Raw genomic sequence first — 26,524 nt, forward strand, 5'->3', positions numbered from 1 at the left:
CCTGCCACCCCTTCAACACCCCTTCTCCTCTGTCAGTTGGGTCGATCACATCCTAGGCTGACTATGTATGAGCAAGCTGAAATCAGAATCTCAAACAACACGGGGCCAATACAGCCCATGGGAAAAACGTCCCAGTCATCAAATCCAGCTTTGAACTCTGCCTTTTCTGCTTACCAGCTGTGTACGCCTTGACAAGTGACGTCACTATTGTGTGCCTGAGTGAAAAAGGGCGCCAGTAACAACACCTACTCCCCAGGAAGACTGCGGAGAGTCATTGTGATGATATAAGTAAGGCATCAGAGGCTGGCATATAATAAACGCTCAATACATGGGCACTTCATCTACCTGCCTGCCTACCTGTCTCCAAACATCCATATCTATCTAGATCTTTCTCCTTGTAATGGAGTTTCGGCTCCTTGGGAGCAGATACCATTCCCAATTCACCCTTTGACCCATCGGAGAGGGTAGCTGCTAAGCATTAATCGATTTAACATTGTTAAATTCACCCTTGAACTCAACTTTCTGTCCTTTTAAAACTATTTTAATTACCAGAAGACATCGCTAAACAAACATAGGGGCTTCTCCTTTCTCTTTGCATATGTGACTTGCAGGGAGTTTTTAAACTTCTGTATGTAATCTTACTTCTTGTGAGGACATTTGTAACCCAGAGTAGCATCAGGCCTGGGGACTAGCCCAGCAGAGAGCTGCCACAAAATACCAGTACTATCCTATGCACAGATGCTGTCAGTCCCCAATCGTGCATGCGTGCCCACACACACATACACGCACACACACACACTGGGGCGGGGCAGCCAAAGTGAACTACCGAACCATAATTGACACACATCTTATTTTTGTGAATGCTTCACGCACTGTCACCCATGGACTCCACTGTACCTGGGAAGGCCAATGACCTATTTATTTGAGCAAGCGTTAGGAGGCAGAGGGTTGTTATTTATATATTTCAGGTAAAAAAAAAAATAGAATTTCTCCTAAAACCCAGAGGCAGCTGAAGTCAAAGTAAACTTCTTGGTTTGAAACAGCTGGGTAATTGTTTGAAGCATGGACTTCACACCGTATATGAAAGATACACGTCAAAGGAATCTTAGCATTGGAGGCATTTTCAGCAAAATGCCTATGTGTGTTGACTATATGTGTGTGCCACAAAACGTGTGGGTGGCAAAAATAAGCCCCAGTCTCATCAGAGGAGGGCCGCCATAGAACAAGGACACTGAAGTGATATTTTGGCATTCAATGATGGCGTCGGGCACACTGGTACCGTCATGGAAGCTTGTACAGTGGGCCATGGGGCAGGGAACGGTCCATATGAGTTTGCAAAGAACTCTACAAATGAGGCCCATTTAGAAAAATTGATCAAGTGAAAATGCAAGGCTCACTCAAAATCACACTTGGACTGTGCCTACGTGTTCCCGACCAAAACCATTCATGAGAAACCCTGAGAAAATGTGCTCTGGTCATCCTGCCTCTGATGTTATTGTTGTTGGTTAGGGGTAGCAGACCCAGAGGCAAAGGTCTGGCCCAGAAAGTGACATGTCTTGTCTCTCACCAGTTTGTCCCCAAAGGACTGAATCTACAGGGGGGGGGAGAGAGATTCCCGCAGCAGATTTCCCAAAGCAGAGGCCAGCACCCCCAGTACCACCAGCAAAGGAATACGAGCTTCTTCTCTCTTAGACCGCAGTGCTCTGTCTCATTTCTCTCCACCAACATGAGTGTTTCCATTTGATCAGCAAACACGCCAGTGTGGCCGCTGTGTTCAAACATCAGGCTGGAAACAGCAGAGGGAAAAGACCCCACCCTCAATGACTGCGATCACTTGAGTCTTGATGTTGAGCTTAAGTAACAAATGACTCAAAGGCAAGCAAACTACAGGAACAAAGATGAAACTGGAAAATCCAAATTGAGCTCTTCCTGTTCTGCTCCTTCTCCTAGACCAGAAACGTTTCTCTTTGGAGCTCTCTGCAGGTCTAGGCATGGTGGTTCTTTGTGCCTGAGCTACAGGTGTTACTGCCTCCACTCAGAAAGTACCTCCTTCCCCATCGCTCAGCCCCAGACCTCCCTTCAACAAGCCAGAGAGTGCAGCCTGGTCAACGTCGAGGGCCTTCTGCTACTCCAAGCTCCACTGGAGCCCATGACTGAGCCCCATGACCTCTGGTGGGAATCCCTCCCCATGCTTGTTTTATGGCATCATGCTTCAAGTGTCCTCACCCACCTCTTCCAACCAAGTCACCTCCTGTTAGCTGCCAGCTTCTCTCTCTGAGCCAATTGTCTTCTTCCCCATTATTGTTTTTCCTCCTGTCAATCAATTGAGGGCTTATTATAAAATTAGCATCCCCACAGTTGCCACAACCTACAGAAGACTGTTTTTGTCTAAAGCTTTTTAAAAAGCAGATTCATCAGGATCTATTCTAGATAAACATATGCCACCCTTACATATAATAAGAATTTTGGAAGAGGGTTATACATCTTACTGTCTGATAAAAAAAAAAATGTCATGCTTCCACGACTCACCAATGCTCATCAGCCACCACCACCCCCCGCTCCCCGCCCAGTCCAACAAAGTCTATTCTGGTACCTGAGATTCTATTCACTCCTTTGGGTTAAAACTTGCAGAATCTTTGGAAAACTGAATTTACGTCATGTGTTCACCTGCTGTTGACATTAGTAATCAGCTCAGACGTCAACAGCTGGTGATAGGCAGGATCTAGCTGGAAGGAGGGACAAAGGAGGCCAGAGGGGCCCCGGGGCCCGGCAGGGCCATAGAGCCCAAGAGGGAGGGGGCACGCAATGAGCAACCCGAGGACCCCAACCTCGCTGTCCTCATCACACACTGCAGCCTGGCTGAAAAGCAGATAAAACATAACCTCGCTTACTCCAACATACTTGACGTATTTGGAATGTGTTGAAAATCACGTTTCATGACTTCTGATTCTGAAACACCCTTTCCCTCCAGTTTTACATAAGTACTTGTATGCCTTTTCATCAACCAACTTTAAATCGATAGGGGTAGGTTTTTAAGAATTTCTTAGAATAAGGCTATATTTTGGCATTTAACGATGGTGTTAAAAAGCCCCCCTGGTCCCTCTTCTCAGGTATTTACTTTGCAGGAAACATCTCTTCTCCCCGAGAGCTTCACCATGCACTTCCAGAAGCAGGAGGCCCAGCTGGAGCCCAAGCAAAGGCTGATGTCTTGATTGACACGACTGGGCAGGTCTGGCTGAAAGGTGGGCTAGACACTGAAGGGTTCTACCAGCCTCAGGAACAACAGGGCCTCCACGACGACTCATCTGAAGGTTGGAGAAGGCCAGGGACGCAGGCTTCATCACATGCAGGGATGACCATCCCAAGCACTGGAGTGGCCTTGTCTCATATTTACCCTCTGGGGGCTCTTAATCCACCCTGGATTACTGGAGACGCTGGTGCAATAGAAAGGAAGGCTTTTGGTTGAAAGTCACAGAAAACCTAACCACAGCATTGCTTAAACAAAGAAGGGACTTATTTTTCTGGTCCAGTGGCGCCATTCTAAGACTTTAGTGGCTCCTCCCTTGTGGCCTTGGCTTGGCGAGAACTATAGGGGCGCCACCGACCACATCTGCTTTAGTTCCATCTGAAAGAAGAAAGAAGTCAACACCGTAGCACAAATTTTCAGGAACTCTAAGCAAACATGGCTTCCTTTTGTCCCTTGGGCCAGCCCTGTTCCATGTGGTCACCCCTAACTAGAAGGGGCATTGGAAACGGAGGTTGGGACCACCAGCCAGCAGTATCTCCCTTAAGAGGAGTCTTGTCATACAGGATTAGGCTTTGGGATAGGCAGTAACACCCACACTCCCAACCCAAGAAAGCAGCTTCCTCCTACATCTGCAAAGAACACAGAGTGCTTTGGACATGCCGAGGACCGCCTCACATGGTGACGGAACCACCCGTACTGGTGTGCCCCTCTCCACCACAGCAGTGGAGGGCTCTGTGGCTCACACAGGTGTTTCCAGGGGTGCTTGTGCAGAAAAGAAGGACAAAGGGAGGTGCCACAGGGAGAAGAGAAGGGACTGGCATGCGTCTGTGCAGAGCCCCAGTTCTTCCAGAAATTACTGAAGGCTTTGCCTGCGCTAAAGGTCCTGCCACAGCATAGACCACACTGAAATCCCTGGGCTTTGGGGAAACACGGTGACATTCAGTGACTAAGATCTACTCATCATGTGATAGAATAAATGAAAGAGACCCCATGACCCTTTACTGGGGCACTGAACTGAGAATTCATTTGTGAACACAGGTCCTCCTTCCAGATGAAGAGGGAAACTAGGAATCGGCCACGTCTAACACGTGCCAAATTTTTGCTCAGATTGTTTTTTGGTTTGTTTGTTTTAAATGTTTATTTATTTATTTTGAGAGAGAATGAGCAGGGGAGGGGCAGAAAGAGAGAGGGAGGGACAGAATCCCAAGCAGGCTTCGTGCTGTCAGCGCAGAGGCCGACATGGGGCTTGAACTCATGAAGCCGTGAGATCATGATCTGAGATCAAATCAAGAGTCGGACGCTTAACCGACTGAGCCACCCAGGCGCCTCTGCTCGGCTCGTTTTATTTAATCCTTATAACAACTCTATAAATAGGCACCTTTTTCATTTACTGATAAGAAAACGGAGGTTCAATGATCGTAAGCAACTAATCTAATCTGACTCAGCTAAAAAGTGGAAGAGCCTAATTAAAACCTACTCTCTGCATCCAAAGTCCACCTTCAACACTGCACATGTTCAGATGACTCAATTTTATCTGAAGAATTATTTGTCTTACTTATAATATCCAATCTCTAAGAAGATTTAGAATAGCTACCTCTATTAAAACCCTGTCACCAGCTACCTAGCGGAGTGATCTCTCAACTTTAAAGATAATGAAGATGTTGGGATTTTCCCCAACTGTTTCGGAAGGTGGGAAGCCCAAGAAAGTCCCCGAATCCCCAAGCCCCTAGAGCAATACTCTGTCTAAACCGGGGCCACCACCCTTGCCACAAAATCAGTACAGTCACTCATTCAAGTGCTCAGGGCAGGGCCAGGACGGGGCGTAGTAAGACATCATCTGAGGAGTCAAACGTCTCAGAAATCGAGACAAAATGATTTCCAATGTAATATTTTTAAAGGCAAAAATTAATGCAAAGTCTCCGTGATGTACAAAATCTCAAAAATGTGAAACAAAGACGGGTTGTGGTTTGTTTCATGATCCTCCAGTTTCCCAGCAGTGGGACCCCCTCCCAGTGGTGGTTCCTGTCCCCTCGGCCCGTGAGACCCCTCGGGCCGGCTCCGCAAGGACCAACAGTGGGGTGCAAACACAGTGGGCAGTGTGGGCTTTCTATGCAGCCACAGTTTTTTTTACTGCACGGCCTCTATCCACGTTGTCTCTGTGGTTCGAATCCTGAAGGACCTTTTACTAAGTACCATGTGGGGCAGAGCCTTCCTTTTGCTTCAGGCCCCAGTTTGCCCCTCCCCCTCACTCAAACCGCTCATCATTTCATCCACGAAGAAAGCAGAGGGGAGATGGGCAAAGCAGGGTCTTGGATGGCATCAGAGTCCCCAGCCCTGCAGGCTGGTCCCATCCAGGCAAATTCCACATGCAGATGTCAGTGGAGCTTCTGTCAGATGTCCCTGTGTTTGGGAGAGACGGCAACTTTACAGTGACCCGAACAATGTTGGAACAGTCTCTTTCGCCCCAAAAGACACCCGGTGTGTAGAGGCGAGCAGACACAGAACATGTTATTCATTAACAGCGCACCACTAAGTGCTTTGACAAGAATAGAAAAGGCTAGAAGGTATTGCACTGGGTTACTGGCACTAGATTCATTTGCATTAAAAAGGCTGCAAGAGCAATTAACACCTCATTAATATGACATAAATGCTAATCTCTCCAGATCCCAAGTGACCCCCAAATTCTTGTCACCCAACCCAGAAAACACACTGCATGAATCCCCCCTCAAAGGCAGGGAGCGGTGCACCGTGGAAGGGGACAGAGATCACGGGCACCGTGGACGCACTCAGTGTCCGCTCAGCCTGGACCAGAGGCCACTGTCGCAGAGGAGGGGCGGCCGGTGGGAATTGCACGCGGTCCCCGGCGCTGCACGGGCAGGGGGTTCCCGGCCGCCGATGTCAAGGTGGCAACGTGCACACACGCACAGGGCGCCCCGAGGAGGGCTGCACCGCTCGCGGGGCGGGGGGGGGGGGGGGGGGGGGGCGGGGGCAGGGAGCTCCCGGAGAGCAGCTAAGGTTTTCCACCACAAACAGCAGCTCCTAGTGATCAAAGCCATCGCCTTAAATAAGTGATTTATTTATACAAGCAAAAACAAACAAACAAACAAACAAAAAACCCTGGAGGGTTGTGCATAGTCAGAGATGTTATTGCACCACTTGGGAAGGAGAGATGCTCAGAAGCTCCTATATCTGGCAACCCCCCGGGGGCGCGATTAGGGTGTCTGCATCAAAGGACGGTGGCAGATGAGTTCACACGGGAAATCACCTCCCACAATCCCTTTGCAACGACACTGCCAGGAAGCAAAATTCCTCAAGAGCATCTGACTGCCCTTTTATTCACTGCTAAGCCCTCAGGAAGGAGACAAAGTGGGGAGGGATGTGGGGAGACCAGGGGCAGGGCACCTCCTGGGGGTGGGGGGGAGAAGAATGTCCCACCGTTGTCCTCACCTCCACGTGCACCCCCAGGATGTGAGTAAACACACACAGGCTGGCACACGCGCACAGGCGCACACCGCTCGTCCCTGTTCCAGCATCTTCCTGGGTCTTCCTCGGCACGTCAGTGTGGCAAAGTCAGCTGGAACTCAGCTGAGGGACACAAGGCCAGGTGTCCCTGTTCCCATGGTGGCCATTCGCCAGCTCCACGGTCCCTCCATCATGCAGAAGAGAGACCCGCAAATCCAGCTGAGTTCCAAAGCTGCCCTGAGCGCCCGGTGTGAGAAGACCCTCCTTCAGGAGCTGTGGGGTGAAGAGAGGACTCCCACAAGTATCCAGGAGGATAGAACATCAAGCACGGAATGGATGAAGCACATGTGGCCATTCACCGTCGGTGCCGTGATGGAAAAGAACTGGGTCAAGAGCTGAGAGGGCTTCGTGGAAGAAGCCGCATGGGAGCTGGCCCCTGAAGGGTGAGAAAATTTCAACAGCCAGAAAAAGACAGAAGCATCCCAGATGATGGGAAGGGTGTCAGCAAAGGCGCAGCGCAAATGACTCAAGGTCGGTGGCCAGAAGCTAAGTCTGGGGCCACCGTTCTTCAACCCAAAATGGGGCAGTCTCGCGCAGCGAGCAAAGAGACAAAGAAGCTGGACATGTGACACGAGAAAGGGCCCCGGACACGTGAGATATGGTCACTGGATGGGTGTTTATCAGACGCAGAGCCCAGCGTATATTCTCAATGGTCTATGCTTGTCCTTTGGAAAACTTTTCATTGTGATCATCACCTTGAAAGAAGATGCTACTCTTTGCCTCTCTGTCACCTGGTGAGTTTCCTAATAACCAGGCACCTGTGTGCCTCTGTGCTTTGGTGGTGGTGGCAGTCTGCTGTGATGGATGCAGTCTCGCGAGAGAAGAAGAGACCCACCTGACGCACAGATAATGAAATGGAACAGAGAGAAAAGTCAGATGACTTCACAGGGCACTGTAGGAACGAAAGGTCGCACAAGTTCAAACAGAGGATTCGGGTGGGAAAGCTGAGTCGCCCAGGGACAAGGCAGACAGCAAGGGCCACACGCTCGTCAGGGCCTGGCCTGGCCGCCAGCGGCACAACCCATTCCTGTCAGCAAAACGCCACCGCTGGAATTTAGACTTGAGTAGACTTCAGTTTGGTTAGCACCAAAGTAGAAAAATGTGTTTTGGAGAAGTGTAGGAGCTTACAAGCATCAAAAGTCAAGTCTTTGTTGTGCGTTTGTACAAACAGAACTTGTCTAAAACAACGCCAGTTGACTGAGATTTCTTGTCCTTTAAAAGGAGTCACTATATGCCTCAAGTTTGAGAAGCCCTGCAGACCATGAGCCTGTTGAGGGCAGGTACCAAGTCTTCCCCATCTTCAAACCTCTGTTTCCAACATGGCGCCTAGAAAGGCCCTGAGCCCGAGATCATTGATTAACACTTCAGGACCAGACACTGCGACCTGGTCCTAACTATAAGAGCTAACATTTATATAGTTCTTGTTATATGCCAGGCGCTCTTCTAAGCACTGAGTGATGGTAACCTTCATAGCCAATACTGCCCTCAGGACAGGCAAGAGAGAAGGAGAACCCCTGCTTAGGCGTCATGCTTACGGTCCAACACAGCATGACACAAAACAAATTTCAATAAAGAACATGGGAGCACCTTGTCACTCATGATCTGGCATGCAACAATGACACAGCTCACCTGGAGTCTGCTGAATATGGACCCCCCCAAAATTTCCGTTTTAATCCCCAGATCCTGTAAATAGTACCTTGTATAGGATTTTGCAGATGTGGTTAAGTTAAGGATCTTGAGATGGGGAGATTCTCCCGAATTACCGAGGGGGGCCTATGTGCCATCATAAATATCTTTCTAAAAGAGAGGCAGAGGGAGCTCTGACATGTGTGCAAGAGGAGGAACTGATGTGACCACGGAGGCAGAGGTTATGGCAAGTCAAGAAATGCCAGTGGCCACCAGACCACTGGCTCCTCTAGAGCCTTCTGAGGGAGAGCAGCCCTACCATCGCCTTGACTACAGCCCGGTGATGCGGACTTCACACTTCTGCCCTCCAGAACTGAGACAGAACACGGTCCTGTTGTTGTCAGCCCTCCTGGTGGCGCGACTTATTACAGAGGCAGCAGGAAGTTCACGTAGCGCACGGGAACCCCTGTTCTCATGATAACACCGTGCAGGCCCAGGCTTGTGCCTCACCGCGCTGCTGGCCCTGGGTCTTCGAAATCAAATGGCCGTATCCAAAGGCCATGAAGGTCTGAGGGTTGGATACTGCCACTGCTTTGAAAGGAAGGAAGGGTTGGAGCAGGAGAAACAACGAGGTGAGAGAAAAGACAGATTCATGTTCTTGTCTAATCCCTTCTCTCAAAGGGCACACCTGCAGTGGATTCCCAGACAAGCTAATCATTCTTATTCCTGCTTCTCTTCATGTTCCAACTCATGGTTCCAGAAGCCTACACCTTTCGGTGTGGACACGGCGACTGAGGAATATTCTGCAGTATGAAGCAATTACTCTTATATTTGTATATATGTAGGTCCAGACATAAAACATGGTACCAATTCTTTATATGGGCAACCGAATGGGTATTGAATACTAGAATTGCAAACTTTTCTTTCCATTGAAAACCGCAATAGATTTATTTTTCAAAAGCAAAGACCAGTTACATTCAAATAATTTCGATGGTAACTGTCAGAATGTATGAATTACAATCTAACTTTGCTTTGGAACAGATCAAACAATTTGGAAGAAAACTAACTCCTTGAAAACATGTGTGAAAAATAACTCTGATAGCTTGAAGTTTTAGCATACTTAAAATGTATACGTTAATGAAAATGTATTCAAATTTTGTAGACTTTGAAAACAGTTGCATTTGATATTTTATCCATTGAGATATTCGCTGTAAATAGGACACAAATTCTGTGGGAATCTTAAGTATAACAGTATAATTATTCTGCTGAAGCTGTGTCAAGAAAATTAAATTTCATCTAGAATACACATATAATTTATAAGTTACGTAAGTCTTTATTTTACTGCTTGCCCAAATAGCGACGGCCCCTCCACAAACCAGGAGGTCCAGCGTGTAGACAAGAGCCTTGCATCAGAGCAGAGGCTCAGAAATGGTTGCTGAGTGAGTGAGTGTGTGTTGGGAAGTTTCTACGGTGTGCCGAGCCAGACTGCAGAGGGCCTTGACCATTACTCAGATGGTTTAGCCGGCCCGTGAGCAGGGGGATGATGCCATGAGACCAATGTTGGGTTTAATTGAGCAATAGGAGACAATGAAGGCTGGAGTTAGCCAATATCACACATAATATGGTCCACCATATAACATAAAATAACGTAGTTCGCTTCTTGATTTTTATTTGTTCACTCTTTTTAAACCACGCTTCTTTCCTCAAAACCATGGCAAGAAGGCGATGACCCCCTGGCTGCAGGGCTCGGCATCCAGCAAGGCAGACGCCTGGGGGTCAGAGGAGCAGGGTGCTGGGGAAAGACTGTGGGCGTAGCACGGCTCAGAACTGCCTCGAATCCCAGCACTACCAGTTCGTTTCTGTGGGATCCTGGGATCCGATCTTAGCTTCTCCAAACCTCTATTTATTCATCCGTAAAACAGGGATAATACCACCTCCCTCACAAGGAAGTTATGACATTAAAAATAGCATGGAAAACACACCTAGTGACCAGCAAATAGCAGTGCTCAACAAATAGCAGGTGCTAGAACTACGGGCAGACAATGGCATGTTCCCTCCATGAAGGACACGCTCTAGACCCCTGTTCAGGAAGAGTGGGACACAAACCAGCAGCAGCACCGTTGCCTAGGACCCTGTTAGAAATGTGGGGTTTTAGGGGCGCCTGGGTGGCGCAGTCGGTTAAGCGTCCGACTTCAGCCAGGTCACGATCTCGCGGTCCGTGAGTTCGAGCCCCGCGTCAGGCTCTGGGCTGATGGCTCGGAGCCTGGAGCCTGTTTCCGATTCTGTGTCTCCCTCTCTCTCTGCCCCTCCCCCGTTCATGCTCTGTCTCTCTCTGTCCCAAAAATAAATTTAAAAATGTTGAAAAAAAAAAATTAAAAAAAAAAAAAAAAAAAAAAGAAATGTGGGGTTTTGGCCCCAGCACCAGGCCAACTGCACCAGAATCTCCAGTTACCGAACCCCCCAGGTGACTGCTATATACGGTAGAGTTTGAAAGCATCTAACACTCAAACCGGTGGTTCTCAACCTGGACTGCATATCCAAATAATCTGAGGGGCTTTCAGATAACCCCTGCCTGAGCCCCACCCCAGACATGTTAATTCAGAATCCCTAAGAATGGTGTGGAGCCTGGGGCACCTGGGTGGCTCAGTCGGTTAAGCATCCAACTTTGGCTCAGATCATGATCTCACAGCTCGTGAGTTCAAGCCCCGTGTCGGGCTCCATGCTGACAGTTCAGAGCCTGGAGCTGGTTTTGGATTCTGTGTCTCCCTCTCTCTCTGTCCCTCCCCCACTCACACACACACTCCCTCTCTCTCTCTCAAAAATAAATAAACATTAAAAAAAAAAAAAGAATGGTATGGAGTCTGGGCTTTTTTTCAAAAGGTAGGTGACGTAATGTCCAGCCAAGACCCAGAACCATAGGCTGTATCAAAATCTATGAAGCCTCATAGATGGAACCTCATTACGACTTTCATGGCTGTAGGCATTTGCCTCTTTTCCTTCCATAAAACAATACTTAAAATTATATTTTACTACATGTTGATAAAAAGATGAATATGTTAATATTATTTATTCAGGCATTTTCTTCAATGTAAAAATTCTTGTCTTAATTTCAGTTAAAGTTAAAACGTTTCTTAGGCCCCAGGAACTATCTTGGGCCTCAGGCACCGTCTCCTCCATACCTAATGGATAAATTGGCTCTGCTCTGGGGTATTATATAAAGGTAAGGCATAGTCAGTGAGACAGAAGAATTCTTGATGGCGCTGTAAAGCTAATGACTCGATATATGTGAGCCAGCGGCTCACAGATACTGAGATTCTGGTCCATAAAAGAAGATGGAGGAGGAGAAAAGGAGGGAAGGAAAGGAGGGAAGAAGAACGGAGGAAGAAAGGAGGGAGGAGGAAGGGAAGGAGAAAGGAAGGGAAATCTAAATAAGAATGGAATTCCAACCACACGGGAGAAGTGTAGGGAGATAGCACATGCCTCTGTGTACTCTACAGCTATACAGAGTTACATCACAGAGTTAATGTAAACATTGATTGCACACCTACTATTCACCCATTCGTTTGTTTGTTGATTGATTGAGTGATTGATTGATTGATTTTAGAGAGGAGGGAGAGGAGGGGCAGAGGGAGAGAGAGAATCCGAAGCAGGATCCACGCTCAGCACACAGCCCAATGCGGGGCTCGATCCCACAACCCTGGGATCATGACCTGAGCCCAAATCAAGAGTCGGATGCTCAACCTGCTGAGTGACCCAGGTGCCCCTACCCATTCATTCTTTTAATCATTCATTCTTTTGTTTCTCCAGTTCCCAATGGAGCCAAATTCTGATGAGTCGAAGATGAGGACACAACCATCCCTTCCCTCCACGGGCCAAACACTGGGGGCGGGCAAACCCATACCTGGTTTCTTTCCTTGCTCTCCCAAGAATGTCCATGCAAGACTGTCAGTTTCCTAGAGCGACCAAACTCAGTGAAAGCAAGGGGACTAAAAGCAAATCAGCGGGAAGCACGGGTATGTCAAGGAGAGTGAGCGCTTCAGCCCTCCGCTTGTGTGGCCTCACAGCTGCTCCCAGGGGACGCGTTTTATAAATTCCTTTTATTATTTCAAAAAATTCTGGCTTGAAAGGATTGGTGACCAAAATAAGCAGCTCCTTGCCGGTCGGAATCTTGAGAGGACCATATCTATGTTATATATAGTCCAAACACAGAGAAGACAGAGATCCCAGGACCAAACGGAGACCGCCCCACGTGAGGGTACGTGCAAACCAGGGAAACATACAAATTCTTTCTTTGCGCACTTCTCAGATGAGGAACGAGAAGAAAAGCGGTATTCAAGAGTCGCAGTGAAGCCTCGTAATTAGAAATACAGTACAATTATTCAGTGCACAAAAGCACAGGGAGTTTGGAAGTGAAAACGAAACCTTTTGAACGTGAAAGTTCGAAGTCAACAAAAGATTAATAACTGGATGCATTGGCTCCCGCGTGAAGAAACAGAAAGCCACCGGGCCTTGCACCGGGCTTGCATGTGGATTCCCGTGTAAAGGATGACTCTAACGTATGAGTTTTTCCTTAATGAGACTTTTTTTTTTAAAACCAGGAAATGTATGCAGTCGGTAACAGGTCGTGCCGATAACGCCCTGCCAGGCCCACACGCTAGCAATTACAGAAACTCAGTAAAGTGTGTCCTAAGTTCACATTTGTCGCAGTTGTGCTTTGCATGTTCAACAACACTTTATAAATAATAATTAAGACTCCTTAAATCAATGTAAAGTATCATTCCATTCATTCTATCAAGGAGGGAGTCCTTATGAAGGGGCCTGGATACATTGGAGAGGGAATCTGTGAGAATGGAGCCTAGAAAGCTCGAGTCCCTCGAGGTCATTCCCAAGCTGATGAGACCACTAGGGAAGGACAGAACAGACCCTCTGGCTGAGTGATCCCGGGATGATGCTGGTGTGTGGCACAGGGTAGGCATTCAATAAAGAGACACGACTGAGAGGAAGGAAAGAGGAGAGGGAGAAGGCGGTGGGTGGGGCAGGGATGGTGCCATGTCACGTGTCATTTTTCAAGAGATTATGGCAAGGTCCTTCCCAAGAAAATAGTGTGGCCTTGTTTACTAATTTGATGGTGAGAATTACTGGCTCGACAGTATGTTTCTTAAGAATCTTGAAAAAAAGGGGCGCTTGGGTAGTTCAGCCAGTTAAGCATCCGACTCTTGGTTTCAGCTCAGATCATGATCTCGTGGTTCGTGTGTTCGAGCCCCGTGTCGGGCTCTGCACTGACAGCACGGGGAGCTTTCTCTTTCCCCCTCTCTCTCTCTTTCTCTCAAAATAAATAAATAAGCTTCAAAAATATAATAATGCAAATAAAAATCCCGAAAAAATAAAAATTCCTAGGACACACAAAGGCTAACTATTTATTTACCAGATTCTTCAAATCTTGTCTTTCTCTTCATTTACCTGAGTCTTTAGCCACTCCTGTCATTTAAAACAAGTTCACTCTTGGCCTAAGTTACCTCTCTCTTCTGGGTGATGGAAATCCCCTGCTGGTCCCTAGGTCCCCGCCAGGCAACCCTGCGCCCATGAGGCCCACCACCATTGCAACTGGCAAGTCCCCTCCTCTGTAAACACACACAAGTATTTTCAAATCAATGCAGTGGGAATACACCCGCGCCCTGTGCTCTTCATCAGAACAAAGGCTGAAGAATTACCCTTGGCATCTTCCTTACGCTCCCAAGGTGCCCAGTCCATCAGATTGTCTACAAGTAGCAATTCAGATGGGAGAACTCAGCCCTGGAGTGCACAGCATCCATCTACCACACTGGTGGCAGGTGGGGTACTGAAAGCCCTTGGCAGGATGTCATGGCGCAGTGTTAAAACTTTGACCACTGGCGCACTGGGACAGACAACGTGGAAGGGGAGGAACGCACTGTAAGTACAACATCTCAGATGCTGGAGAACTTTGGAAAGTGGTAATTACAAGGATAATGGAGTTGAACGGCGGTCCCTGAGTCTCATCATCTATGGGAGAAAGACAATGAGCACCTGAGAATTATTAATCACCAATTTAAGGTGACTCATGCAAGTCAGAGACCTCACCGGCAGCATCTGAGAAGACGCATCTCTTCTAGCCAGAGGTTAGGGAACGCTGAAGATCAGGCTCAGGACTTAATTATCAGGGCTGCAAAGCTCCGGAGAAGGTTAGATCCTCAGCCCCGACAAGTCCACAATGCCAAAGGCTGACGGGAGTGGGACCCTGATATTTGTAATGGGGACTTCTAGGTCAGAGGTCACAGAAAAACCCTTAAGGACCCTCTGGGCCTGCAGAAGTGACCCTCTCTTTCTATTGAAGGCTAGCACTCCTCCCTGGTGTGAAAATGCTGCAGAGGCCTGTGCCCCACAAGAAGCAATTTCTCCCACTTGCCTTCTTACCCCCAGACCAGGTCACAGCAACACCCAGTGGGGGAAGTGGCTGAGAGGCATGGACAGGACCCAAGGGAACACACGGGCCGGACCGAGATGCACAGACCCTAAGTGTGCAATAGGGAGAATACATCCACATGAGCGTGTCTGCCATAACACGCACAGTGTTAGCTCCGGCAAGGCCCCAAGGCCGTGCTGACATGCTCCTGGGACGGCCCACACTAAAAAAGCAGAAATGTCAGGACGGCCACGCAGGTAGTAAAGAGGAAGAGGCTCAGGGAAGTGGGCTTTCCAGAGCAGAGGTATCACGTGAGTTCGGAACACCAACCAGCCATGTGCATCAAAAGAGCCCCGGAAGGGGCACCTGGGTGGCTCAGTCGGTCGAGCATCCGACTTCGGCTCAGGTCACGATCTCGCGGTCTGTGAGTTCGAGCCCCGCATCGGACTCTGTGCTGGCAGCTCAGAGCCTGGAGCCTGCTTTCGATTCTGTGTCTCCCTCTCTCTGCCCCTCCCCTGCTCATGCTCTGTCTCTCTCTCTGTCAAAAATAAATAAACATAAAAAAAAAAAAAAAAAAAGAGCCCCGGAAACAGCACTTGTGTGCATAGCCAACGAGAGGGCCGCCCCGGCTGGGAGAACGCGGCTGCAAAGCCCAGAAGTGGCCGTCCTGTTGTTGCAGAACTGGACTCCCTACTGGAAATGGGCTGATGGAGTCTTGAAATGGTAAAAGACACTGTGGCATTGAACTAGATGCAAGATGGGGGGAGGGGGCACAGCTATAATTTGGCAACATGGCTGGAGCGGCCTCCAGAGGGGCCTGACCCAGAGACAGTCGTGGACACAGCATGCCTGGGATTGTAGGAGATGGGTGGCCAAGAGAGATGTATTGTGCAACCTATACACTCAAAAAAAAAAAGAAAAAAATCAAGGAAAGACAATTAAGAGGCTGAACCAGGACAATCGAACCGCCCCAGAAAAAGCCAGATCTCAGCACCAGACTTGGTACCTGGACCAGAGCCAGCTTTTAGGTCTAGAACCCACTGACCCAAGAAAAGAAGGGTCCCCAGGAAAGACCCGCAGCTTCACAGCAAGTGCACGTGTGAATGACTCCCCTCATTCTTCCCTAGAGAGGCCACCCCACATACTCAGGTGACCACACCCTGGAGGACAGGAGACGCCCAGCCCTGCTGAGGACTAATGGGCACAAGAACTGAGGTGACACTGATCACTGGGGACCTGAGGCATGATCCTGAAGCCCCCCACTAAAGTGGAGGCGTGGGGGCCAGCTGTAAGGAAGACCCGGCTAGGTCTGGCTCAGAGTGGCTTTCCCGTGTCCACAGACCCAACCGTGGCCTTCCCCTGGCCCCCAAAGATATAATTTAAAGGGACTTTGGAAGTTGGAAAAACTACTACATTCATTTCTAGAGTAGGATCGGTGGGCAAATTAAATGGAAGTCCCTGAAATGCTTCCCTGCCCCATTAACAGGAAACCAAAAATACATCACATACCTGGAAGGAACACCAGAGGCTGAAGACTGAGGGGGGTGCAGGGTATGAACCCAACACACATCTATTTCATTCACCAATCTGGCCTGGAAACAATCCCGACATACTCTACAGGACAGGACAACCAAGCAGCAACCCCCTTTGTGACTTCCAGTCGGAGTAGCTTTGCCAGAGCTGATTAACGTGTCCCAGCCCACGGGATGCAGCCACAGACGTGGCCAATGCATTCTTCTCCACTATTATCCGGAAGGTGCCATCAGAGTGGCTTGTATTTGTGTGTGACACCTGATAGGGAGGGAAAGAGGAAAAATCAGGAGACAGGGACAGGAGCTGGGGAAGACACACTTGTCAGATGGATGGAAATAGGCATGACTGGATTCATACCCTATTTCTTCGACACCAATGATAGGTCGTGCACTGTTCTAGGTCCTGGAGACCAGCCGCGAATAAAACAGGAAAAGTATAAAAAGCTACCCATGGGGAGCTTAATTGCCACCGGTAGTCATTGTGTTGTTGTTGTTGTTGTTGTTGTTGTTGTTGTTGTGGGTGCATAAGAGATTGGGGACGGAGGCCCTAAGGACTTAGAGAAGACAGACAGACAGACAGACAGACAGGTATGGTCCCGCACACAAGACCTTGCAGCACAAGAGCCACACTCTGGATGTGTGCAGTGTCGTCAGAGAAAAACACACACAAGCACAGGGAGAAAACATCTAGAGGCCACGCAGACCAGGGTGATGGAAGACCACGCAGACCAAGGAAGACTTGAGCTAAAGCATGAGAAGGCTGAGAAGGGGACACACAACAGGTACGTGAAAGATACAAGATAGTCCACAGACTGAAAGTGAGTATCCCCCAAAATCCACGCATTAAAGCCCAGTCCCCAGTGTGACAATATCAGGAGAGGGGCCTCTGGGAGGTGAGTAGGTCATAAGCGTGGAGCCCCCTCAGTGGCATTAGTGCCCTTCTAAGAAAGACACCAGAGGTGACCTTCTCTCTGCTAGAGGCGTGCATCTGCAAACTACAGAGAGGACCCCCAGCTGCTCAGGCCATACGCCGATCTCAGATTTCCAGCCCCCAAAACTGTGAGAAATAAATCTCTGTTGTTTAAGCCCCCCAGTCTGTGGTGTTTGTTAAAGCAGCTCACGCTACGAAAGACAAGATCACGTAATTACTAAGATGTCAGAGGTGAAATAAAGGGCCCTGCGTGTAATGTCTCCTGCTGCCAGGCTCGGATCACCGGATAGATGGGACACCACAAAGCAAAATAGGCACTTGGGAACAAGAGAGCAGGAAAAATGCTGACCTCAGCCTGGGGGCTGTGAGTGGGAGAAGGGGACCCCCAGGTGGGACTTCAGAGAGAGGTGTGGGCTAGAGACGGAGGTTTAACCACTGTGATGATGGCTGAGATCCCACAGAGATCCCAGGAGAGTCAGCCACTGCAAGGAGACCCCAGAGATGGGGACCAGGTAGGAAGAGACCCACCACATGGATCCAGCAAACAGCATCTAGTGAGTAATGCCCCGGGAATGCATGGAGGGGCACCTGGGAAGGCCCATCAGGCTGTAAGCTTCTTGAGCAACAAAACACCAGATGAGCCACGGGCAATCACGAATGGAGAAACGTAATGGTGCTTTGTCTCTGCAAACGTTTATGCCGCTCTATCAACTCTCCGCCTAGTCCTTCATTACAATTCGGTCCCTTGTCATGTGCTCTGCTGCCTTCTTCTCCCCAAAATGAAAGCAGATAAAATTCAGTTAATGTATGGATTTGCCTTACGAGACAACTAAATAATTATTTTACTGGATATATTTTTTACCTCTGAAGAATTGGGATCATCTGGGGAAAGAACCAATCATGGAAGGTTTCAAGCCTGTTCTCTGCTCTGGCACCCCAGGGGAAGCGCACCTGTTACCAGAGCCACCCATGTGCGTCCAGGTCAAGAGGGTGATGGTTCTGCTTTACAGACCAACACATTTGCACAGGAAACCACATCAACTACCTTTGCTCACCAACTACCTTTGTTCAACATTCATGAAGACGCAACCAAAAAACAGCAGGAATTTGAAAAGGGAAAAAAGAAAATAGAATATTCAAGAGGAAGAAATGGACAACTAATCCCAGTGGGAAAAGAAATAACTATTGGAAGAGAAGATAATTTTTTAAAATTCTAATAGCATCCTTAGATCTCCAGAATCAGATAACAAGGACAATAGAGGAGGGAAAATAAAGGAAATAAAACAGGAGAATCTTCTCAACTAAAGACAGAACCTGAGTTTTGAAATAGAAAGGGCATAGCAAGTACCAAGTAGGACGAGTGGAAGAGAATACAAAACTACCTCCTATACTCTGTTAACATTGTAGAACCCCAATGAGAAAACAAGAGCCCTAGCTGCTTCTAGAAGGAAGAAAAAAAAAGATGGTCTACAAAGGACAAGAACTGAATTGACCCTAGACTTACCAACAGAATATAATGTTGGAGGATGAAGGCACAGGTTTTAAGGGAAAGTTATTTTGAAACTGAAATTCTATTCCAAACTATCAACCAAGTGGTGTGGTAGAAAATAAAGATATTTCAAGAGTTTTTGGACTCAGGGAGTTTTACTTCCCTTTCTGAAAATATTACAGAGCAATACTTGCAAGGTAGTCTTCTTAGCACTTCACGGGAACTAACTTTGAACCTTCACATCAACCCTATGGCATTATTTTTACTCTAAATTTATAGATGAAAAAACTGTGGCACAGAGAAGTTACACTTTGGCAAAATGAAACAGGAACTCAAGAAAAAAAGACACTGGGCAGTCGGTTGAGCATCCAACTCTTGATTTTGGCTCAGGTCATGATCCCAGGGTCATGTGATCGAGCCCCATGTCAGGCTCTGCACTGAGCATGGAGCCTGCTTGGGATTCTCTCTCTCTCTCTCTCTCTCTCTCTCTCTCTCTCTCTCTCTCTCCACCTGCCCCTCTCCCCACCCCTCTCTCAAGTAAAAAAAAATAAAAGTAAATAAAGATGCTATAAAATTTAACTCACAGTGAGCTAAGGAGGAGATCAAGGAAAGCAGTCCAAGGCTGAGGGGCTGTGCTGGGTGTCTGGAAAGCAATGGACCCATAAAAAGAGAAACCAAGAGGGCTCAGGGAAAGTCTTCAAGACAGAAACAAATCCATTTATGGATATTGTATAATTAAGATCCTAAAAGGTCTAAAAGACAGGAGGATGTAAATGTTCCTTCAGTCAATGGCTACAAAAATAAAAAAACAAAGAAAAAGAATGGAAGCAAGAAACACCAGGGGGTAAGAGGCAGGAGTGCAAAATATGCATGACCTAAAGAAGGTGCAAATTTAAAGGTGTCCTAATTTTGAGTAATAGATGGAGTTTAGGGGAAAAAAATATGTTTAATCTTGAGTCTTGGAAGATTATCCTTCAAATAGCACCAGTGTAATAACAGAGAACTCTTCCTTCATTTGTTTTGCAGGAAAAATATTAAATAACCGCAGTAGTGGGGCACCTGGGTGGCTCAGTTGGTTAAGCATCTGACTCTTTTTTTTAAATTGTTTTAATATTTATTTATTTTTGAGAGGTGGGGCAGGCACAGAGAGAGAGGGAGACACGGAATCTGAAATAGGCTCCAGGCTCTGAGCTGTCAGCACAGAGCCCGATATGGGGCTTGAACCCACGGACCATGAGGTGATGAGCTGAGCTGAAATCGGATGCTTAACCGACTAAGCCACCCAGGTGCCCCAAGCGTCTGACTCTTGATGTCGGCTCTGGTCATGATCTCACAGTTCACAGGTTCAAGCTTTGCATCAGGTTCTGCGCAAACAGGGCAGAGCCTGCTTGGGATTCTTGGTCTCATTCTCTCTGTCCCTCCCCTGCTCATGCTGTCTCTGTCTCTCTCAAAATAAATAAATAAACTTAAAATAAATAAATAAGCAAACAAACAAACAAATAATTGTTGTAATATAAATGCTGTTTTTTCAACTCTTTGTTTTCAGAATTGATCTTTAGGAAAATAGAAAACTTTTAGTTACAATAAACATGTAAATATAATATAAAAGTATGATGACATAGCTGGATAAAGAGGGAATAAAGGTGGGGATTACAAAGATACTAATTTTCTCACCTTTCTTAATGGGGAATCAACAGATAATGCCTCAAGTTGATGGCTCCTCAACACCAAAGACATGAGCCATAAAGAATTAATAAGCTGGACTTCATTAATATTACAAACGTCTCCTCTGGGAAAGACATGGTCAAAAGAATGAGAACACAAGCCACAGACTGGGAGAAAATACTTGCAAAATATGTATCTGGGAAAAATTGTTACCCCAAATGTACCCAAAAATCACTTAAAACTCAACAATAAGAAAGTAAACAACGGATTTAGAAATGAGCAAAAGAGCTGAACAGGCACTTTACTGAAGATAGACTAGCAACAAGTAAGCCCATGAAAAGATGCTCCAGGCTGCCTCAGCTGGTTAAGTGTCCAACTCTTGATTTTAGCTCAGATCATGATCTCACGGTTTTGTGAGTTGGAGCCCCATGTCAGGCTCTGTGCTGACCCTGCAGAGCCTGCTGGGGATTCTCTCTCTCTCTCTGCCTCTCCCCTGCTCATGCTCTCTCTCAAAATGAATAAATAAATTTTGTTTTAAACTTAAAAAAAAAAAGATGCTCCACATCTATGTCATCAGGGAGATGCAAATTAAAACAACCACAAAATACCACAACACACCTATCAGAATGGCGAAAATCTAAAGTTGTTGGATCAAGGAATAGATAAGCACAGTACTTAAAGTTCTGAAGCTACAGAAAAACTTAAGCACCTAATCAGCAAAAGTCAACATGCGAAGGAAAGATGGGAGGGTATGTAAAGGCACTAAGTCTCACATCTTTCTTTCCTTTCTTTTTTTTTTTAAGTAGGCCCTACGTGGGGCTTGAACTCACAACCCCAAGATCAAGAGTTGCATGCTCTACCGACTGAGCCAGCCAGGCGCCCCCCACATCTTCCTTAGTAAATAGTTAATACACACCGTCCAAAGTTAATTGATTAAGACACAGGGGTAAAAATAATTCTAGATAAAGCTACGGTGGTAATTTCTAGAAGAATTAAAACCAAAATTGCTTAGATCTTAAAACCAAAATTGCTTAGATCTGAAGCTTAGTGGAGTAAGGATGAGGGGATGTCAAAGACAGTTATTTTTACTTTGTATCCTCTATACTTCTCAGAATTTTGTTTATATAATGGGCATGTAGTGCTTTGTAATCTAAAAAGCAATTTTTTAATCATCAGTAAAATTTTGTGTTAGGGAAGACTTTAGCTGAAGGATGAAGTTTATGGAAATTTTTCTAGATGCTTAAGAACAGACATCAGTGACAAAGCGTTGCTGACAAGGATGAATTTTTGAATTTTGAAAAGCCATAGTTTCCTTCAAATTGTAAATCTCCCAAAGGGTGTTTCTCCAAGTCCTACTTATCAGACGCACTACTAAGTTCAAATTAGAAAAATCTTACCTGTAATTGAAGCCAGCTGCAACCTTTTTGACAAGGACTAATTGCCGATAATGATTTAAGTGCTGTAAATTCACATGCCACAATTGTTTTAAATAGGGGAACCTCTTACAGCTTTCTCTGAAAGGAACTGTTAATCTTTGCTGCTGACTTACCAAACCCTTCAGTCACCTGTTTGCCATCATTTTCATGAGCTGATAACGTGTTTATTAGAGTCATAATGTGCAGGTGGAGGAAGAAAGGTCTCATTTGATGGCACTGGGATTTCGTCTGACATTTCTACATGGGAAGAGTCGGCATGAGCTTCAGGCTTGACTAAGGCAGAGAAAGACAATAAAGACCCACAATTTTTTTTTTTTTTTAACTGGGGGCAAATGAAAAGTTAGCATTTGTGTGGTATCAGTTAACTTTAGATGATGTAGCTGGTAAAACCCATAACCTATAAGGCTGTCCCTGTACCTGCTATAAATCAAGGGTTCCGGGGCACCTGGGTGGTTCAGTCGCTTAAGCATCCGACTCTTAGTTTCAGCTCAGGTCGTGATCTCACGGTTGGTGAGTTCAAGCCCCACATTGGACTCTGAGCTGAAAGTGCGGAGCCTCCTTGGGATTCCCTCTCTCCTCTCCCTCTGCCCCTCCCCTGCTTTTCCTCTCTCTCTCAAAATAAGTAAGTAAATTTTAAAAATGAAACATAAATCAAGGGTTCCTGGTACAGGCAAAGCTGGACGTGCCAGGATGCGGTGAGCCCTCTCCCTCCATACTCAGCGTCCTGTTCTCTCTTTGGATGTGTCTGACCTTTTCTGCCTCAGCATCGCATCCGGTCCCTCTGTCTGTTCATTGCCTGGTTTGGGGCACTGGACATCTCACCTCTACTTATGGACAGAGGAGCGATTGGCAACGTATACCGAGAGCTAGCATGTCCTTCGACTTTATGATTCTACAGCGAGGATTTATCTGAATTAAAAAAGAATACACCCTATGCAAATTTGTAGCTGCAAGGGTTCGATCAAGGTGTCATTTCTTTTTTTTTTTTTAATTTTTTTTAACGTTTATTTATTTTGGAGACAGAGACAGAGCATGAACGGGGGAGGGGTAGAGAGAGAGGGAGACACAGAATCGGAAGCAGGCTCCAGGCTCTGAGCCGTCAGAACTCCATCTCGCGGACCACAAGATGGTGACCTGAGCTGAAGTCGGACACTTAACCGACTGAGCCACCCTGGCGCCCCTCAAGGTGTCATTTCTAATGGTGGGAAACTGGTGAGTAGCGGCGATGGGCCCAATATTTGGAACTCAAATGTGGAAAAGATGTGTAGCTCCGGGTCGTGTGGTGTGATCAGCGGACACCCAGGCTCCTCAGCCGGGACACCGATTTGCAAGGTGAGTCTTCAGCCTGCTGTACAGGCACTGTGGGCTTCGATGGGCTCGTGTGAGAAGCAGCGGTAACCACCCGCTTTACCTGGACACTGGGCATTCGGAATCGTGCCTGACGCGTTGTGAACACTTGACCCACGCCAATTAATGATAAAAGAACTAATCCTAATGGTAGCAGTAGTAACAGTAAACTGTAAAAATCGTGTCGAAGGGGAAGACGCACTGAGGGGGAAAACAATATATGCCTGTGGGAATTCATGGACAAACAAGAAAGTAGTTACTCCTGACCTCATTAAAGGAATAAATGCATAATGAAAGGCTGATTATCAAGGCAGCACGTTAACCAGTGATTATCCCTAAGTGGTGGAATTATGACGAATTTATTTCCTTTCCGATTCATTGTATGGTACAAACTTTCCATAAGGAAGGTATATCACTTTAGCAATTAAGGGACCAAACAAATCACATCTTAAAAAAAAAAAAAAAAAGGCTTTCTGGTTCAGATGACTCCAGTTCACAGAAACTCAAAATTGGAAGACGCTTCCAGTGTTCTGGACTGCTGACGAAAGCCAGGTCTCGGCAAGGAAAGTCAGCCCCCTCTGCCCCCTCCTCACAGGACCCAGGGCAGCCTCCCAGTACCACTGAAATTCCACGCAAAGCACATTGATCTGGGTCTCCGCAGGGACAGATCTGTCTCCACTCTCTCTTTTTCTATCCTGGGTATGTGGCACAGTGCTTGGCACATAGGAGGAGGAGCTCAATATGTCTTATTGAATGAATGCATGAGTGAATGCACTCAAAGGGCTATTCTCTGCTCCCAGGTATTAGAGGACATACAAAGAGCGATAAAAGCAGCCGATAAACCTCCTGGGGATGTTCGGAGAGACTTCCAAGAGCTTTGGGAGGGTGGGGAGGGCGGAAGATACAGCCAGAAGATAGATCTCCAGCCGAGGAAACAGCCACAGGAACCTGACTCACACTGGGAGTCCGGGAAGAGGCTATAGTCCTAGTACAAGTGAAACCTAAAGTCTGGCAAGATACGGTGCTGGGAAATCGGCGAAAGAGAAGTTATGTAATCAATTTCCACTCTCCCATTTATTCGTAGGCCCAAGGAAGAGGCCAGCTGGCTATTTGGGGAAAGTGATTTACCATAAATTGTTACCAGCTAGTCAGAGTTTAAGAAGTTTTTCTGGCCGGATAACATTCGCATTTTCTCCAAGGCCCTCGGACTTTCTCACGCCATCCACCCCCCCAACCAGGAACATGAGACCATAGGTCTCACTGTGGGGCAGGGTGGGCAGGAAGGGGTTCTCGGCAAGGACTGCCTCTCTGCCCAGGAAATCACCTCACCCCTACGGCGGCTTCCCCGCGCCCCCCTCTCACCAAAGAGACTATAAGAGATAACCCCACACACCTTTGCGCCAGCCCACCCAACCCCCGGCCCAATCCCACACCCTCCAACGGACACGTGGCTGGGAAATTTTTATGACGGGTTTTTTTTCATTTAAAGTTAATCACCTTATCCCTTCTATCTGCTTTTCTGTACCTCTTACCGCTTAAGAGAGGTTGAGAGTGGAGCGCCTGGGTGGCTCAGTCGGTTGAACGTCCGACTTCAGCTCAGGTCACGATCTCGCGGTCCGTGAGTTCGAGCCCCGCGTCGGGCTCTGTGCTGACAGTTCAGAGCCTGGAGCCTGTTTCACATTCTGTGTCTCCCTCTCTCTCTCTGACCCTCCCCCATTCATGCTCGGTCTCTCTCTGTCTCAAAAATAAATAAACGTTAAAAAAAAAAAAAAAAAAAAAAGAGAGGTTGAGAGAGGCTCGAAAATAATAATGAAACAAAATAGTCACTGATTTCCCAAGACTTGATTCTTCATCGGTCCCCTGTTGGTAAGTGCTGAAGACATTCCCCTCGGTTCTGTCGGATCCCATTATTTCCCTGGGAGACGTGATGTCTGTTTTGATAGGAGCAATTTATCACCCTGGTGAAATCAGACTGCCGTTTGGAAGGCAGGGCCAGGATTTATGAATCCCTTTTCTCTGGGAATGAATTTAATCCCCAAGGGTGGACGTGGTATTAAAAGACTTGGCCTGCCGCACCTGTGGCATTTGAGACAAAGTGAGTGGCAGCTGAGCCAGGAAACCGGCCCATGTCCCACGCACACAGCATCTACACGGAGCTGTAAACATCTTTATCTTTCCAAGCATGGGGAAAGCTCGATTCAGTGCGTGACATCCAGTGAAGTTGGGCACAAAACAATGACTTTAGTTAATAATGAATTCAAAACAATGAAACTGACTTGCAGAGCACTTTCACTATTTTTAGTGAGTATGAGTTTTTAAACTATTAATTGAAGATGCTTTTAGAAAGTATCTATTTTAGGGGCGCCTGGGTGGCTCCGTCAGTTAAGCGTCTGACTTTGGCTCAGGTCATGATCTCGCGGTCTGTGAGTTCGAGCCCCGTGTCCAGCTCTGTGCTGACAGCTCAGATTCTCTGTCTCCCTCTCTCTCTGCCCTCCCCCCCCCCTCAAAAATAAATATTTAACAAAAATTTTTTTAAAGAAAGTATCCATTTTAAAGCTCCAGACGAAGTTGCTGCTGTATTTGGGCCAATTCCTTCTTGGAATTTATAGTCTAGTGTCCACGTGTATGTCAGAGCCCAGTTAAGAGGTCATTATGCCTCTTGGAATCACTCGGAGAGCTTTAACAGCCATTGCTGCCTGGGTACCACCTCCAGGAATCTGAGACCATCCCCGAGAATCAGGGTTTTTTTCCAAGTTTCCCCAGTGCTTCTAACATACAGTTGACATTTGACAATGTGGGCTTAAACTGTGTTGTGTCCACTTATACACGATATACACTTATAAACTTCAATTAATAGTTTAAAAGTTTTACAGCCCAGGACTGTAAATGTCTTTTCTCTTCCTTATGACTCTCTTAATATTTTCTTTTCTGTGCTTATTGTAAGAATGCTGTATAGAATACAGACGACATACAAAGCATGTGTTAATCGAGTATTTATGTTATCGGCAAGGCTTCCTTCCAGTCAACAGTAGGCTATTAGTAGCTAAGGTTTGGGGGGACTCAAAGCTATACACAGATTTTCAACTGCCCCAGAGGTTGGCACCCTTAATCCCCGAGTTGTTCAAGGATCACCTGTATAACCGAGCCTGAGAACCAATGCTATAAGATAACGAGCTTAGTATTTTTAAAACGAGCAGAGCTTCAAATTAGACATCCTTCTTGAAATTGGTCAACTACATCAAATGAGCCAAACCCGACTTCCTACATCACTTCACTAATCAAGTTGGTAATTGGACAAATATGCCTCA

The 26,524-nt window shown here is 46.9% G+C and overlaps 2 long non-coding RNA genes across 2 annotated transcripts in view; both read right to left on the reverse strand.

The window, feature by feature from the left end:
* Positions 1-26,524, reverse strand: part of LOC131484318 (uncharacterized) — a 76,228-nt gene that overhangs the window by 23,980 nt on the left and 25,724 nt on the right. The window lies entirely within an intron of this gene.
* LOC131484319 (uncharacterized) lies at positions 13,786-16,756 on the reverse strand. Its single transcript, XR_009248164.1, has 2 exons — positions 16,326-16,756; positions 13,786-14,416 (listed from the first exon to the last, which is right to left on the reverse strand). It is a non-coding gene; the product is annotated as an uncharacterized LOC131484319 (long non-coding RNA).

This window comes from Neofelis nebulosa, chromosome 9, assembly GCF_028018385.1.
Source record: "Neofelis nebulosa isolate mNeoNeb1 chromosome 9, mNeoNeb1.pri, whole genome shotgun sequence".
Lineage (NCBI taxonomy): Eukaryota > Metazoa > Chordata > Mammalia > Carnivora > Felidae > Neofelis > Neofelis nebulosa.